The sequence below is a fragment of the Temnothorax americanus genome, unplaced genomic scaffold (assembly GCF_048541705.1).
Source record: "Temnothorax americanus isolate GAGA-0224 unplaced genomic scaffold, ASM4854170v1 Scaffold13, whole genome shotgun sequence".
Lineage (NCBI taxonomy): Eukaryota > Metazoa > Arthropoda > Insecta > Hymenoptera > Formicidae > Temnothorax > Temnothorax americanus.
The window spans coordinates 3,268,698-3,284,719 of record NW_027509264.1 but is presented as its reverse complement, the minus strand read 5'-3'; the positions used below and the strand labels follow the sequence as shown (position 1 = coordinate 3,284,719).

The following is a 16,022-nucleotide window of genomic DNA, read 5'->3' as shown; positions in this document are numbered from 1 at the left end:
AGCCGACCCTGAGCCAGCGCAGTTTTCTCCCCGCCCCACCGCTCGCTCCCCCACCGATCGCGCGCGCGGCTGCTACAGTGCTGCTACGTCGTTCGTTCGTTCGTTCGTTCGTTCGCTCGCTCGGTCGTTCTCGGGAGTCCCTCTCCCCCCCCCCGCCGCCGATCGCGCGCGCGTTTCCCCTCGCGGCCGCTGCGCCGCGCCGCTCTCGTCCGGCCGTCCCCGGTCCCCCTTGCCCGCGCCCGCGCGCGGCGGCCCGTTACCCTCACCCCGCGGCCGCTGCCCGCCCCGAACGCCCTCCGCCCTCCCCCCGCCCGCCGTCTCGCCCGTGATTCCGCCTTGCTTGCCTGCCAGCCTGCCGTCCGTCCTTACGTCCGTCCGTCCGCCGTTTGGATCTATGGTTGTGTGCGGTGGATTTCGCGACGTTAACCTGGCGGCCCTGAAAACGCCGTGTGGACCGGCCGCGCCGATTTTCGTGCCGCAGCAGCGAGACACCGTGTCGTCGGGTCGCGAGTGCGCGAGAACGCGAGTGTTTTTTAATCGCGGTGGCCCGTTGTCGCCGTCGCCGCCGCCGCCGCCACCGCCGTCGCAGCCGTAGCCGCAGCTGCAGCCGTCGTCGCCGTCGCCGCCGTCGCCGTCGCGGTTGCCGCTGCTGCTGCTCGCTAACCCCGTTGGGCGAGAATACCTCGTCCCTTGTTCCGAGGGAATAGCTCGCCGCGCGGGTAAGCCTCTCGGCAACATTTTGCGCGCGCGAGGGACCGTCCCGTCGTCATCCTCGTCGCCGTCATCGTCGTCGTCGTGGCGGTCGTGGCGGTCGTGGCCGATGCCTCGCGCCTCGCCGTTCGCCGTCGGTAACGTCCTCTCGCGAACGTGCCGCGCTACGACGAGTGCGAGAGGCGTCGTCGCGAGGCTGGAGGTTTTGAGAAAGAAGAACGCCTCCGAAACGTCCGTCCCGACTTTGCGCTCCTTTTGCGAAGCCCATCTCTTCTTCGTTTCTCTTTGTCTCTCAACCATTGGCTTTCTCTCTGTTTCGCTCTCTCTCTCTCTCCCTCTCGCGCGCGTACTCCATCTTTCTCAGCGATATCTGTTTTCTCTCTCGCTCTCTCGCTCCTCCGGTTCTCATTCTCTCTTTTAGGCGATCACGCGAGTGTGCGTAATCTCTCATTTTCTTTCTCACGCATATCCACGCACCTACACAACACACACACACACACACACACACACACACACAGCAGCGTGAGCTACGCGCCACGAATACGTTCTCTCTTTCGCTCTCTCGCTGTTTCTCGTTCTCCACCCAATCCGCGCTCTTCTTTCTCGCTCTCGCGTTCTCTCTCTCTCGTCTCTTTCTCTCTCCCCCGCTTTCTATGCATCCCGCTTATTCTCCGTTCGGGATAAAGCGGGATAAGGATTAAGAGGAGAGAAAAAAAAGGGGAGCGGTCTCTCGTTACGACGACGATGACGACGCGAAACGTCTGTGCCTTCGGCCGCACCTGCGTCCGAAAGTACAAAACTGCCAAAAGCGTACAGTGCCGTCGTGCGGGTCGTGCCAGTGTTTACAGTGAAATAACGCGTTTTCCCAACGTCGTCGCGGAACTTTGAGGAACGCCGCGACGCTACGCGCCGCGCCGCGCCGCGCCGCAGTGCGTGACCGCGCGTTCGGGTCCACGTATACGCGTCGTTCGTATTCCAATTCTTATCGTACGTGCTCCTTCGTTTCTTCCCTCGCTCGTTCGCTCTCCCGATCGTTCGTTTCTTCGCTCGCTCGCACGCTCGACGTGCCGATGCGCGCAAAGGTGTCGCGATTACCGACCGAGTGCCGCGCGCCGTCGCGCCCGTGTCCCGTGTCCCGTTCCTCCGACTCCGACGCGACGCATCGTCGAGCAAGCTGGTGCCGGTGCCCCTTCGCCCCCGTGTTCGTCGGCCCCGCGCTCTTGTCCCGAACCCCGTCGCGGTTGTGTGCCCGCCACTCGCCCGCCCCGTCGCCGCTCTCCGCGTTCTCAGTGATGTACTACGCGTGACCGACGCGGTGGCCCGACCTTACGGTTTTTGTGCCCGCCGCGGTGCTTCCAAGAGCCCCGAAAATAACGGGCCTATTAATAGGAGATACATCTCGGCGTGGCGGCCGCTCCGCGCGTCGCGAACTTGAAGATAGCGAGGAGAGGAGGCCGAGGCGCGAGCAAGCAAGCGGCCGACCGACGTTCGCTACGTACGTATATCATACGTTTTGTGGTGTCCCCGATCCACGGATCCGGCGGAGAGGCGAGGGCGAGGGCGAGGCGAGGACCGAACCAGCGGAGAGTCAACCTCGCTCCGCTCGCTCGCTCGCTCGCTCGGGTCTCTTTGACTTGAAAGAGCGGCACCGCGTTCCCCGCGATAGGGAGAAATATCCGTTTTACGGAGGAAGAAACGGCTCCCTTTCGAGGAAACGCGATAGCGAGGAGCTGGTCGACCGTCGCTATCTGACTCGCTTCTCTCCCGGATTCGTGGAAATCTGGAAACGAGGCGTGGAAGTCGACGCGCTCCGGAAGCGACGGCGCGCGTCGCCGCGGCGACCGTTGAAGATTCTTGTATCTCGTCTCGGAGAAATTCGCAAGATTGAAAAAGCCGAATTTTACATACGTATATTACGACAATGACGGAGCTCGCGGCAACGCGAAGCTGCTCGTGTTTAAAATTTCTAATTTACTCGAAATTTTTTATTTGGGGTGGCAGACTTATTTTCGCGTGACACTGCCTTCCAATCGTTCGCGTTTCGAGTGACGAATAAAATGTATGTGCGCGTAAAATTCCCGATACGATACAACGGATCTTAACTCGACACGATTGCACCGATATGTGGGTTCGCGTTAACTTAAACGTTCTCTCTTTCACACGTTCTTATTTTGTAAATTCCTCACGGTTGTCTCGCGATCACATCGGACCTTGACGTTAACCGCTCACAGTTTTCACTCTCGTGTGCAACCTGATGTTGGCGAACTCGAAATTGTCGGTGCAATCCTGCGACGGCTCGATCGTGGTTCCTCCGTGCGAGAAGTGGATTCAGAGTGACGATACGTGGAAGTGATAATCAGAATAACGTCGTAACTCCGTAAAGCTGTTCGTTGAAAAATTAAATTCGAGGCCTGCCAGATCACATGATGACGGGCGATATATGAAGTTTTAGTTTCGTTATAGTGGGGATTTTCCTCACCAAATTATAAACCGAACGGAAATTTCGATCGTTTAAATTCCATTTTAATCGTTTTTGCAAATTCCACATTTTTATTTTTATTTTCAAGGATATCGGGTGCGAGTTGTAGAACAACCAAAGATGGAAGTCCACGATTTTCATTGTTTCTTCTGTTCCCCCCTCCCCCCCCGAATCACGGTTTGATCATTAATGTGAAAACGCGTCGATTGTGGATGTGGAGTCGCGACAGTTTTCCGTTGGTCCGTCGCGCGAGTTGCAGTTCGGCTGCTGATCTTTCGTAACTCGCGCACGGACAGGCCGCCGATCGCTCGTATGATTTTCTCGCACCCCGATCCCCGATACTAATTTAAACGCCGGCGTTCGCTTGCCAAAAGCCACGCGTACGTACGACCGGTACGACTCGTCGTACGGCTCGCGCTCGCTTTTGCGACATTGATTCGCGCGTTCCTCGCGAATCGCTCGTTACGCGGTCCGCGGTGTTATCGATCGTTCGTTATTTCGGCCTGTGGTTCGTTGCTCGGCGAATCGAAAGTGAAAGTGGCGCGAGTCGGAAACAATCGCGGCGCGCGCGGAGCAACCGATACGGTGTACCAAACAAATTATCAATGACTTTGGTTTCTGTATTTGACGTATACGTTCCGCTCTTGCCCCGAAAGAGATCTGTTTTTTGGCGTTATTTATATCGGGATAGCGCAAGCCTATATCTTTTATCCTTTTACGGTTTATACGACATTCGCGTCTCCCCGCGTCCTCTCTTTTTTTTAAGCGCGAAAGCACCTAAGGAGAATGGAATTTTTGCGACGCGCTATATCGTTTTCGTATTCTTTTTAGGTCGTATCTCCTCTTTTTACGCTTCCTTTACGCTTTCTTTAAAATAAAGCTGACGAATAAACGTTCGTTATTCGAGGGAAATGGAAAACGGGGATATAAAAGTCAAGAAAATGGAGAAAGTGCGCGGTTGGAAACGGAAACCTTGTCGGTTAATTTCAACGTGGCCTTATCTCAACGAGAACTCAATTTAATCGTCGAGATACCTAATTAGTTTATTGTTTTGTCGCAAATAAAAGAAGGCGACTACGGTTTTTGACGCGCGTCGGCGCACGCACGTTGAATCTCGCGATCGCGTTCGTCGTAAACTCGAGCTTGGTGGGGGAGGAGAGGCGCGTCTCGGACGATGGTTTTGCCGATATTATTTCGCGCGCGGCAAATTCCGACGTTGTAAGTAACGAGCGACGTTACAGTCGCGGGACGCAGGGTTTCATCTTATAATCGAAACGTTGCGCGTGGATGTCGATACTGCCGCCGCGTCGCGGTCGTCGAAGCGATCGAAAGACAAATCTTCGTCTTCATCTCCGTGGATGTTACGTTTTAGAAATTTTGTTTAAAAGCGCATTTTCTCTAGCTCGATAAATATATGCATCGCTAGATTTTCGCTCAATAAAAATTCTGTCGGAAGCCATTACTCGCGAGGTTTTTTTTACCAGCAAAAATTCAACCGTGCGGAGGAATTTATTTTAGATGATCTGGGAATTATAAATTGTTAAAACCGCGAGAAGCTCTTCGCGAGAAAACCAGTACGCGTGATGTGTTTCCCACGCGTGAAAACAAATTAATATATATCTAGAATTAATTGTTATAAGAAAATATTTTTCGCTAGTGAATTTTTATTTACGCGACGTCGCTTTCGCGCACATTGCACGCTGTGCAAAATGCTGCCGTCAACGTGTAAACGATTATAATCATCCAGGGTCTCCTACTGAATCCTACATATTTTGGGTAAATAATTTCGGTGATATTAGTTTGTAACGCGCTTTAAACGCCTCGTTCTCCGCGTACGCTAATGGATGTCTCGACATTGAAGCGATCGGCATTCTACTCGGTTTGGCCTTTAACGTCCGCTAGGCCGAGAGAAAGTGTGCGACATTTGATACACCCTGTATACGTTGGCCAGCTCGAAACGACCTTACGAGATGGCCGCCGCCGCCGCGCGCGATACATTCTTGGCCTCCGTGACTCTCGTGCTTTATTAGGAAAGCTCTAGTTTCGCGTTATCCCTGAATAATAATTGAGTATTCGAGTACCTTGCGATATACGGATTTCTGAATACTTAATATTGCTCGTGTAGGCGTATCTTGTGTGATAAAAAGTTGCCGCAAACCAGTTATATAACGTCGGAACGGGATTATTCTTTTAATTATTATTCATCTAATAATAACCAAGGAAATTTTAGTTTAACGGAGATTAATAAATATAACTAGCTACACATGCCATACTTGTCTAATCCATAATTTCTAACACTTGATTTTTTTTCAAAGCCCTATTTTTTTGTCTTTTACTTACTAGTGAATTTTAGTTAAATCACTCAGCTATTCACACTTGCTGTCGACACAATTTAACGCATCTTTCATATCCCTATTCGCTCCAACGTGTTTTTCGCCCTTTTTAATCCTCGCGTCGTAACTCACGAACGAATTGACGAAATTTAATGTTCCAAAGCGCAAATTAAAGCTGCTACTTTTAGCTTTGATTTGCGCTTTGGAACATTAAATTTCGTCAATTCGTGAGTTATGACGCGAGGATTAGAAACCCGTTGGGACACGAAAGGGCTGGTTCGAATGAATAGGGATATATTACGCATGGAAAATAACGTTCAATGTGTTTACAGCAGATCTCATAGAGTCGGCTTTTCATAGACGTTTGCCATTCATTTGGATATCTCGCGCTGCACAAAAGTATACGCGCTCGTTATCTGGAGAAAGATTAATGTAGAAAAGAATCCGTAATCGTCTCCAATACCGAGAACACCCAAAAGCATTTAATTTCGAGCACACGCCCACTGTTATGTAAGTCCGCGACGAGCGAGTACCTTATCGGTTATCTGCCATGTACTTACTTCGACCGAGAAAAACAACGCGCGACTGTCGATCTTACGTGGAAACGTCGCACGCTTGTTTGGGCCAACTCGATCGAAAACTTTTTCAGTTACGTCGCAAGAATAGAAGTTTTGTATATCGCGCGAGCGAATTATTAGATTTTTTTTACCGTGCCACGCTCCGAACGCACGGTAAACACCAAAGTTTCAACACCGATTTTTCTTTTGTATTTACAGCGTTATTTTAGCGATTTTGTACGCGATATCACGTAAGATCGCGTAGGGGGATTTTTTGTAACTTGTAGAATTACATGTTTCAAGTACGCGCGATCACGGCTCTCGATCTCTGAAGATTCGTTACGGCTACCGCGAAGGTAGGCAAACGCGAATCGCGAGGCATCGAGGCCTAAAGTTACACGTCTCATATGAAACGTACAGTTTGTCGGTCCCTCGCGAATGTTCGTTAATTATACGCAACGCTATCGGACGGACGGACGGACGCCAAAGGATATTTCGCAAGATTTCACACGTTCGTCTCATTACTGTCGCGCTAACAAACTATTGGATTTATCGTACATATAAATTTCGTGTAAACCCTCCTTTCCTCCCTCCCCCCCTCTCTCTCTCTCTTTTGCTCTTTCTCTCTCGCATCAGGACTAGCCTTTCAATGGGAGGACAATTACGTAATTCGCGTTGTCGCGTAATGACACGCCTTTGTCTATCTACGCTCGCCTCCTTCTGTCCCGAAAGGACAAACAATTTCCCCTCGCCCTCGTTCGCACGCATTTCTGGTCAGAGCTAGGAACCGTTATATATTTCGGTGTTTTTAATTCCTGATGGCTTGTATAGATAAGACGAAATTAATCTTGCGTCAATCATTGCGATTCCGTTGTTTTTCATGCGGGTGGGTGGATCAATAAACTCGTTGAAATTGCATCGATTTTGGCTACCAACTCTGCAAAACAATGCTATCTCTCTCTCTCTCTCTCTCTCTCTCTCTCTCTCTCTCTCTCTCTCTCTCTCTCTCTCTCTCTCTCTCCCCAACATTGAATAATAATTAAAAGAAAATGCATTTTCATTAAAGTACATTTATACTACCAACGCAATGCGGAAAACACCAAACGAAAGCGGTACAACCGCAGGACTGCAATTTTTCAATAGAGTTATTTGCACGATAGGTTTCCTCTTGAAAGCTTTTATTTACCAATTGCAACATATAAACGAAATACGTGAAATAAATACAGAAGTACATGCTGGGGATTATGTATGTACAGTTGCGATATTTTTTCGGTGCGCGCTATTGACAAAGTTCGCATCGGAGAAACGTTTTTTTGCAAACGAAAATTGACGATACGCACGCCTTAGGAAATTACGAGTATTCTAAATTTTCTGGTTGACGCTGGATGTGTACCAGGAGAGTCTCGGAAAGGGTTAGAGGAACGCGTGTCGCGAAAACTGCGAGCGCGGCCAGCCAACGGCGTTTCTTCCCGCGTTGCCAGATCTAACCTGCGCCTGTATCTTCCGTGTGCCGTTTGCGAGGGAGAGAGAGAACTCGGCAACGTCGCAACGCCCGAAAGCATTACAGCATTTCGCCGAGCGATTTTTCGCGGTTTACGGTCACATTTGCAATTCAACGATAAGAGAAGGTTAGCTATTTAGTTAACGCATTTATGATCTATGATAATACGCGCGTGCGTGAGTTACATTTAAACTTTTTTATATATAGAGGAAAGTACCCGATTATGAGATAGGCTCCTAATATGCGACAGCGAGGTTTCTGCTAAACTAACAGGCCCTATCTGTTGGTTCCACCGTGAACTTATTTCCCTTAGGGTAATACCTATTTAGTGGAAAATTCATTGTTTTTGATCGCGCGTGTAGTCGTTGCGGAGAAAGAAGTTATGAAATTGGATGTTGTCAAGTGCCATGGATATGAGTCTTTAAACCTTGTTTATTATATAATTAATAAATATTTGGCAATAAGTTCTGCATCCAGCGATAGAGTAAGGTCGTATCGATACGGGAAATACGGGATATGTTGAGTTGCTCAATTGTAGAGATTAGATTTGGTGATCGTGAAACCGCAAGGCGTGGTGCTCGTAACGTGAGATACTCAGGGTACTCCTGGGTTGCTGGAGTATGAAAGTTATTGTATATTGTAATAAAAGAAGAGAAAATACTATATTGACGTTAAGGGAAGGTTTATACGAATTTATAAGACTATGCTGACCTTGATTCGAGAGGGAAGGGAGGAGGGGGGGAAGATTAGGTACAATATTGAGTATAAGTGCGGGTTTACGATCGTCGCAAATATGCTTCTCCATTACATTTGTCTTTCAAAAACTTTAAATAAAGTTTTTTAATTGCAATATCATGTATTTTGCATTTTATTAGACGATTTCCCGGGGTCTCTCATATTAGGAGCACACTTTTGCGCGATTTTGCCGAAAGCTCATTTTTCACATTTTTCTAATTTTCAGCCAAATTAATATTTAAATTAAATTTTACATTTCAGCATCTTAAAGCTTATTAAATTCCCTTCAAAATGACCTACTGTATTTTTCAATTCTGCCCATAGACTTCCGGCAATCACGCAAAATATAGATATGGTATCTCATAATCGGGTACTTTCCTCTATATATATAAAACGGCGCACACATATTAGAACATCCTATTATCACATTCAACATTTTACATAATTTTAAATATTACATGTTATTCAGATTATGCTAGCTTTATGTATTGAAAATGACGGGTATTTTTACTTTTTTTTTTTTAAATCTGTGACAACAGATATTTTTCCAAGGTTCGCGAATCGCGCGAAATCCACTATTTCCACTGGTTCGTTGGGTTAGTTGGGTAACGCACCGTCAGTAGATTTGGAAGTGTAATTTGGTATTTTGTCGAAGAGGAAGGGGACGCCGCGCCGCGCCGCGAGATAGTATAAATCCGCATTTGCGTAGATTCGCATCGATCCCGTCGAACTTGCTACTTTGCGACGTTACTTTATTCCGCAGCCAGGCCATTAGCGATTTCCTGTTTGGCGAAAAATTTATATCGGAAGATATGACGTTCTCGTTTATCAGACTTTCGCGTCGTCACGCGTGACTCAGTTGGTATAAATTTTAAAAAATCCACACACACACACATACATACGCGCGCGCGCGCGCACACGGATTTTTATCGGCGGATAAGAACGTTGCTCGGGGTTTTGGCAAATAATCGAAGCTGTCGCAATTAGCGCGATGGCGCCGACTACTCCACGCATATGTCAATCTTTCCCAAGTATCGCGAGAAAACAGGCGAATCATCAAATCGCCACGCCGATCCTTTCTTTTGTTTTATTTCTTATTTTCTTTGACTAACCGAAAATTCAACGTTGTTTTGACGCACGGAGTACGTCGCTCGTTTCCCCCCCCCCCGAGATCAAAGTCGAATCAAGATCGAAATCACGCGTATACGCATCCACGCACGTTGTTACTGCGTCTCGCGAATCTTTCGTCGTTGAAATTCACCAAGTATCGATCAGTCGGCGGTTCTTGCAGGTTTCCGTCGAGATCGAAATGAAACGTAGGGAGAAGAGGCACGGGAGGAAGAAGCGTCCAAAGACTTGTCCAAAAGGACAGGTGTTCCCTGAATGAAAAGTAGTTTTTCTCGTCGCTTCTATACTAGCGAGGCATCTGCGAATGAAGAAAACCAGACGGATTATCGTTCGACTCCGCGTCGGGTTTTCTTCAAACGCGGTCGACTAGTTTGGCCCCGTTCCATGCACAAGCACGCTCGCAACACACACACACGCACACGCACACACACGCATACACGCGCGCGCGAAGCATCGAGCGCACGCACGAGCAAGCACTTGCGGTACCGTCTTATAGCGCTGCCGTACACGCAGTCATCGATCTGGCGGTATACGTGTTAAAGTCTGTCGCGAAGCAGGGAGCCATCAGTGGAAATCGGTGAACTTCTGATATTCAAAATTAATTAATAAATACGCACAGTAAAAGGGGTATTTGTCAATCCACGTATCACGATTAACAGCTTTGCAAATTCCATTATTTTCTTCTTACCTCTCGATGCCAGCAGCTCTCCCGATAGTTAAACGTTACCACTAACAACGCACCTTCTATCTATCCAAGCGACGAAATTGTCCGCTCGAACGTGCATCAAGAATATTAATTCGCAAAGTGCCGTTGACGTCAAGTTCGCAATACGAGGTCTTTCTGAAGAGAATCTCTCACGCATTTATATAATCTCGTCTTCTACAGGAGGCGCAGAGTTCTACCTCCGATTTTAGGCACTGAGTAATTCTTCATTCGTATGCATGCTTTTTGCAGAATCCGTGCCGCGCAAAATTATTTGTTAACGAGTTAGAGCGGCGTGACGTAAGCGTCGGTATTGCGTGGAATCGCAACGTCCTTCGTTCCCATTTTGTTTATCGCGACGTGAATTCTTTTGTGTCACTCGCAGACGCGCACCGGCATCTCTTCGCGACGGGTCTATTCTGCCGCTTCTTAACCCTTTCATTCGCGCGGCGCGGCTACATGTTGCGCGCTGGAAATGCTGGTGGTACTAAAAAAATTTGACGCGAAATAACGATTATCTTTTTATCCGACCGCTCTTGCCCGTGCGTTTCAACAAATTTTGTTAAGGAACGAAAGGTCACGCGTATAATATTAGCGCTGACGCTGTTGACGAGTAATGACGAGTTCATTAACTTGGGCTCCATTACAGCCCACATTACTCGTGCAAGATTAACCTTCTAACGCGACCTCGAAGTAACGTACCGTATATTTGTCCGTCACGTTACTCAGGCCGTTGTCGTCATTTCCACGTTAATTGGTTTTATTGAAACGTTCGGTCACTCCGTTATGTTCGCGAGAAAATATCGAGAATTCAGCGCGCGGTCGAGCGCGGTATAAGCGGTGTTTTGTAAATATTCTTGCCGATGAGACGATCTTATTTCGCAGATCTTATAAACCGGGAGACTGGTTTGGAAAATGTACCGGAAGTGAGCCTGTTCGAAAATAACACGGCCTATCGGAGCGAAGGCTATAGTTCGTTGACTTATTCAGAGCCGCCACGACGACCGACGTCGCGTCGTCTGAAATCGATATCGCGTCTGATATTTCTCGTTCTCGCCGGATACGAGCGCGATAACGAATGCTAACGTTATTCGCAATGTGCGACGTGGCTGGATTTTGTAAAAAAATTCGACCCCGAGACGATTCTTAAAAAATTAAAAAAAAAAAAAAAAGGAGAGAAGGGACAGACGAAGCCTCGTCACATCTATTCAATCTCCTCTCGCGCGCGATGCACATTTCCTTTAATTAATACGATGATGTGATGAAAACGTTTTTCTACGTATCTCATGAATCTTAATAAAAATTACTTGTATAAAATGCATTCGGCGGACGCGTATTATGTAAACAGAATATTCCGCTCAAAGGCGCGACGTTCGACCAGCCTTCTTACGCAACGTAAACGATTATAGATAAAAAATTTAGATTCTGTTTCGTTTATCGTCTCGTCTCTGGCATTAAGCGTTGCAACTGTGCAAACTTATTCGTATGCGCGCGACATTGATCGGCTCAGGGACGCGCGCGATGGTCTTATTTTTTCTTAATGAGCGTTAACGTGCCGTTAGGCCGCAATACCTCGGCGCGATCGGGTATTTATTGTCGTTACGTCTTCTTCAATGGCTGTATGAAACGATGGAACACTTGAGACTCGGCGACGCGTCGATAAAAACAGACATTGCAACTGATTAAGTAATACATATTAAACGCTATCGCGGCTTAAATAGGACAGATCTTTCAACGAATCTCGTTGTATCTACGAGACCCGTTATATTTTATTTTAACGTTGTATCGAGATGTAAAAAAATATCGGTTTCTCTGTTCTCTTTTTTTTTTGTTTAATCGCGTTTTAACGATGTCAAATCGCGCATATATCTCATTTCTTTACGATTAATTCTATATAGACTATTATCGACAACACGTCGTCAAGTTGAAAGGGTCGTGTCGCGACCCCGGCGTGTCGCAAACGCGAAACGGTCACGTGCGAATCAACGTCGCGGCGGTCGCTGGTCGCCGGTCGTCTCGACGACTCCGGGACCTCGTGTCTTTATCGCGACGCGACCTCGCGCGGCTCTCGGCTCGTCTCGGCTCGACTTTGAGTCACGACGGCCACGACGACGGGAGAGCCATCGACCGTTCTGGGTTTCGCGAGATAACAATAACCCCGGTTGAAATATATTTGGCGACGAGGGGGACGCGCGTACTTAATAAAAACCGCCGTTCACGAGCGACGACGACGACGTGAACCACGCCGAGAAAAACACACCCGCCCGCGTAGGTACAAAGTTGGCCGAGCCGAGGCGGTTTTCCCCTCCGCGCTCCGTTACGCGCCGCTCGTTAAAATACCGGCTTGTCCTCTTATTCGTCAAAATCCGCGAACGGACGTGAATCGGGGTGTCGCGGAATGCGTTGAAAAGTCGATATATATTTTTGCTACGAATTATTATCGATAAATCTCTCGAAACGCTTCTTCCCGCTTCTTGTATAATTTTTGAGATAAGCACGTGGAGGACGTGTGCGCGAGTGACACGTTCATGCGTCGTCAATATAAACATTTGAAAAGTTTGAAGAATTGAAATACCCCGCCGCGCAGGACAGCACATAAAATTATAAATATCCTGTCTGAGATTCCGTCGCGACTTGTAAATCGTTTAAAGTGGGCTAAACTTTGACAACGCGTGGCGAGAATTAAAGTGGAAAAAGAAGATGGGAATCTCGCGCTGGGCGGGGCGTTGCACCAGCGTTTATTTTGACTTGGCGCATCAGCGAACGCCGGCCGTGGCCGTACCAAACGTTATTCCGTCGTCCGTATGCAATCGTTGGCGTGGCTCCGCATACAGGGTGGTCCGTTCTAACGTCAGGGCAACCGACGAGATGTTGATTCTCTTCGAGTAGGGAAGACCCATGACCGTGGAGTAGAATTTCCACGCGAGAGTTTTCCGTCCGTGCGGCGGAGAGAGATTGATTTTGGAAATCGGATAGTTGACAACGTCTCTCCAATGTGGAATAAACCTGATATCTCCGTTTTCGCGATCGTCGCCGTTCGGCAAAGGTTTAACAATAGTCCCAATATGGGATTCCACGTGATTCTACGAATGTCAGATTATAACCGGTTAAAATTGAATGTCAGTCGACTGCCGGAGCAGGGGGGAGGGAGGAGGTCGCGCGAGGTAGAATATCGCTGTCATATCCGAGACGTAACAAGATTCGGAAGCTCGCGGAATGAATAATTGCTGGTCGTGTGTCGGAGTCGTCGCGCGAGGTCACCAACCAACCAGCCAGCCAGTCAGCCAACCGACCGACCGACCGACCGACCGACGCCGCGACGCGACGCTGATTTACGGGGTTCGAATGTTCGAATCGCACACAGGCACAGCCGCGCGTGCGGTAAGAGTAAAATACGCGAGCGGAACGGCCCTTTCGGTTTTTATAACCTCCAGCGGGTGGGGCGTTTTAATCGATAACGGCGAGAGAGGTATCTTGCGCGACGGCGGCGGAGGCGGCGGCAAAAATCGTCCGTTCCGGGTTTAAAGTAGTGCAAGAGCGCGTCCCGCTTTTTTTTCACGTCGTCCCCTCCCGCCCGCCCCGCCCTGCCGCGTTCCCACTCTAGTAATACGGGAGAACGGTACCTTTAATTTTTCCTACGGTCGCTTTCCCCGCGAGATTTACCGTCGTCTCTACCGCGAGCTCGTGCCTTGAGAAAGTCGATACGCGGCTAAGCGCGACCGTCGTCTCCGTCGGCTTCGTCTTCGTCTTCTTCTTCTTCTTCGTCGTCGTCTTCGTTGTCATCATTTTCGACCGAAGCGTAAAGCATCGCGCGTACGCGATGCACGCTTAAGGATCCGAAAATATCTTTTGACACGGCGTTTCTAAACTTTCCGCAGCCACAGTGTTTTATACGACGCAACGCTTCGAATTCTAAATATATCTCCGAACGCGGGGAGCGATCTATGTAAATCGACAATGTCTAAGGGGCGTTTGCGCCGTTATTCCTCTAAATCGGGGAACGAGTCATCGAATTCCCGTTGCTTGGAATCGATCTGAAAGTTAGCCTGCGTTCGCAGAATGCAACGTTGCGCAACGCGCCGCAACTTGCCGCACTTTATCCGGCTTTCACAGCTCGCGAACACTTGAAAACTTTGCCGATAAATGTTTTAATTCAATTAATAATAAGGTGCGTAACGTGCACGCTATTGCTGCAACAAGAATAGCAGTAATAATAATGATATGAAATGTGCTATAAAACAGGTGACGTTTCTTGCGCTCAGTTTTTCTAATAATCCAACGTTACGAGTGTGAGAATTTGAACTCTCCGGTTTTTTCATCGCTCCTCGTGTCGTCGCTTGTCCGTTTCGTTCGGTCGCTCGGCGGATATTGCTACGCGAGATGAGCGACGGTACGGGAAATCGTGACCGTAGTCTAACGCGACGGCGAGTTAAAGAGGGAAAATTCACGACGGGGGCGAACACGCACGGGAGAAGTCGACGCCGACGGTTTTCATCGCGTATCAGGGAAGTTCGCCGCGCGTTGCTTCGCCCGGATACGGAATCGTACGGAATCGCCTCTACTTTCGCCGTTGCGATGTCCGCGCGCGCGCGCGTGCGCTCTACAATCGATACCGGCCGGAAAAAGAGTAGTCGGGCGAAAGTGTACATACGCGCGCGTAGCAAAGAGATGCGAGAAGAGCGTGCGAGAGATCTCGTTGCCGCGCCGAGGGGGAGGGCGAAAGCGGGCGAGCGAGCATGGCCTGCGTGGCTCTCGCTTATGCGAAATCCACCAACGCGCTCGCGCTCCGCTTCGCCGAAAAGTCAAGGCTCCTGTCAAGGATGTACCGCGGAACTTGCGAACGGTTGTCGGAATGCTCGAGATACGTTTCCCGTCGAGCTGTCGATTTCCGCGAGACGTGGTCTTCGAGGAGCGCGGTTCGACGATATATAGGTCACGCTCTTTTTTTATTTCCTCTCTTCAATTCTTTAATCAATCTGGTATAAATACCCGAGCACGATGCATTCGCTCGCGAAAGACGAACGGTTATAAGCGTAGGCAGAAACGCTTCGATACTTCCTCAAGTCGATCGATATCTTGTTTGTACCGAGTATTTTTAACGTCGATACTTGACGACTTATTTTTATCGGGGAGTAAACCCCCGAGGTACGTATCTCCCCGACGAAGGGAAGAAACTTTGAAACTTCGCTAACGTTTCTGGTAAAGTCCGCGTGCGCGCGATTTATAGACGCGAATCGTGAGATTCTCTCGCAACGGGGTGAGACGGATCACCCCCCCCCTCCTCCCCGGCAGGCGAGTCGAGGGTAACGCGCGGCCGGCGGTAACCGTTTCTACCTTCGACATCGTCGTCATCGTTATTGTACGAAATGAACTCTTTCTCTCTTTCTCTCTTTCTCCGCGCGGCACTGCCGCGAAATGGAACTCGCGTGCGTGTGGCGAGTCGCGAGTTGTTTGCGCAGAGCGCGCATAGGGAGGAGAGCCAGGAGAGCCGCGCGCTTCGCGCCGGAGCGCTCCTCGCGTCCTCGCCGGGTTCTCGGGCTCGAGAACGGTCGTGGCGAGTGGCGAGGCGAGGGGTCGGGAGAGCAGAAGGGAAGAGCGCACGGTCGCGATCGCGGAGTGGGGTGAAAGAGATGCGAGACGCTGCGCACCATGCGCACCGGCGGTGAATGGGTGAAGCTAGATATGCGAGGGCGGGAGTGGGTACGGTGGCTGCGAGCGTCGGGGCGGGGGAAGGGGGATTGACGGGTGGACCAGAGGGAGAGACGTGGCGAGGGATCGGAAGAGATATCGCGACTCTATGATGTAAGGGGACAAGGGGTGTGCTTATACGCGTGTTTACGTTAGCCGGCCAATAAGATGTTCTCCAGTCTGGCTG

At 49.4% G+C, this 16,022-nt stretch overlaps 1 protein-coding gene across 5 annotated transcripts in view; it reads left to right on the top strand.

The window, feature by feature from the left end:
- The first annotated feature begins 924 nt into the window (after positions 1-924).
- The window catches only part of Smr (nuclear receptor corepressor smrter), a 73,191-nt gene continuing 58,093 nt past the window's right edge, over positions 925-16,022 (top strand). For 4 of the 5 annotated variants that reach the window (XM_077399709.1, XM_077399710.1, XM_077399708.1 and 1 more), the window contains exon 1: positions 1,705-2,206. The gene's annotated coding sequence lies outside the window, so the exon portion shown is untranslated. Of the gene's footprint in view, positions 943-1,704; positions 2,207-16,022 lie in introns of those variants that run through there. The other variant, XM_077399712.1, reaches the window with a different exon arrangement.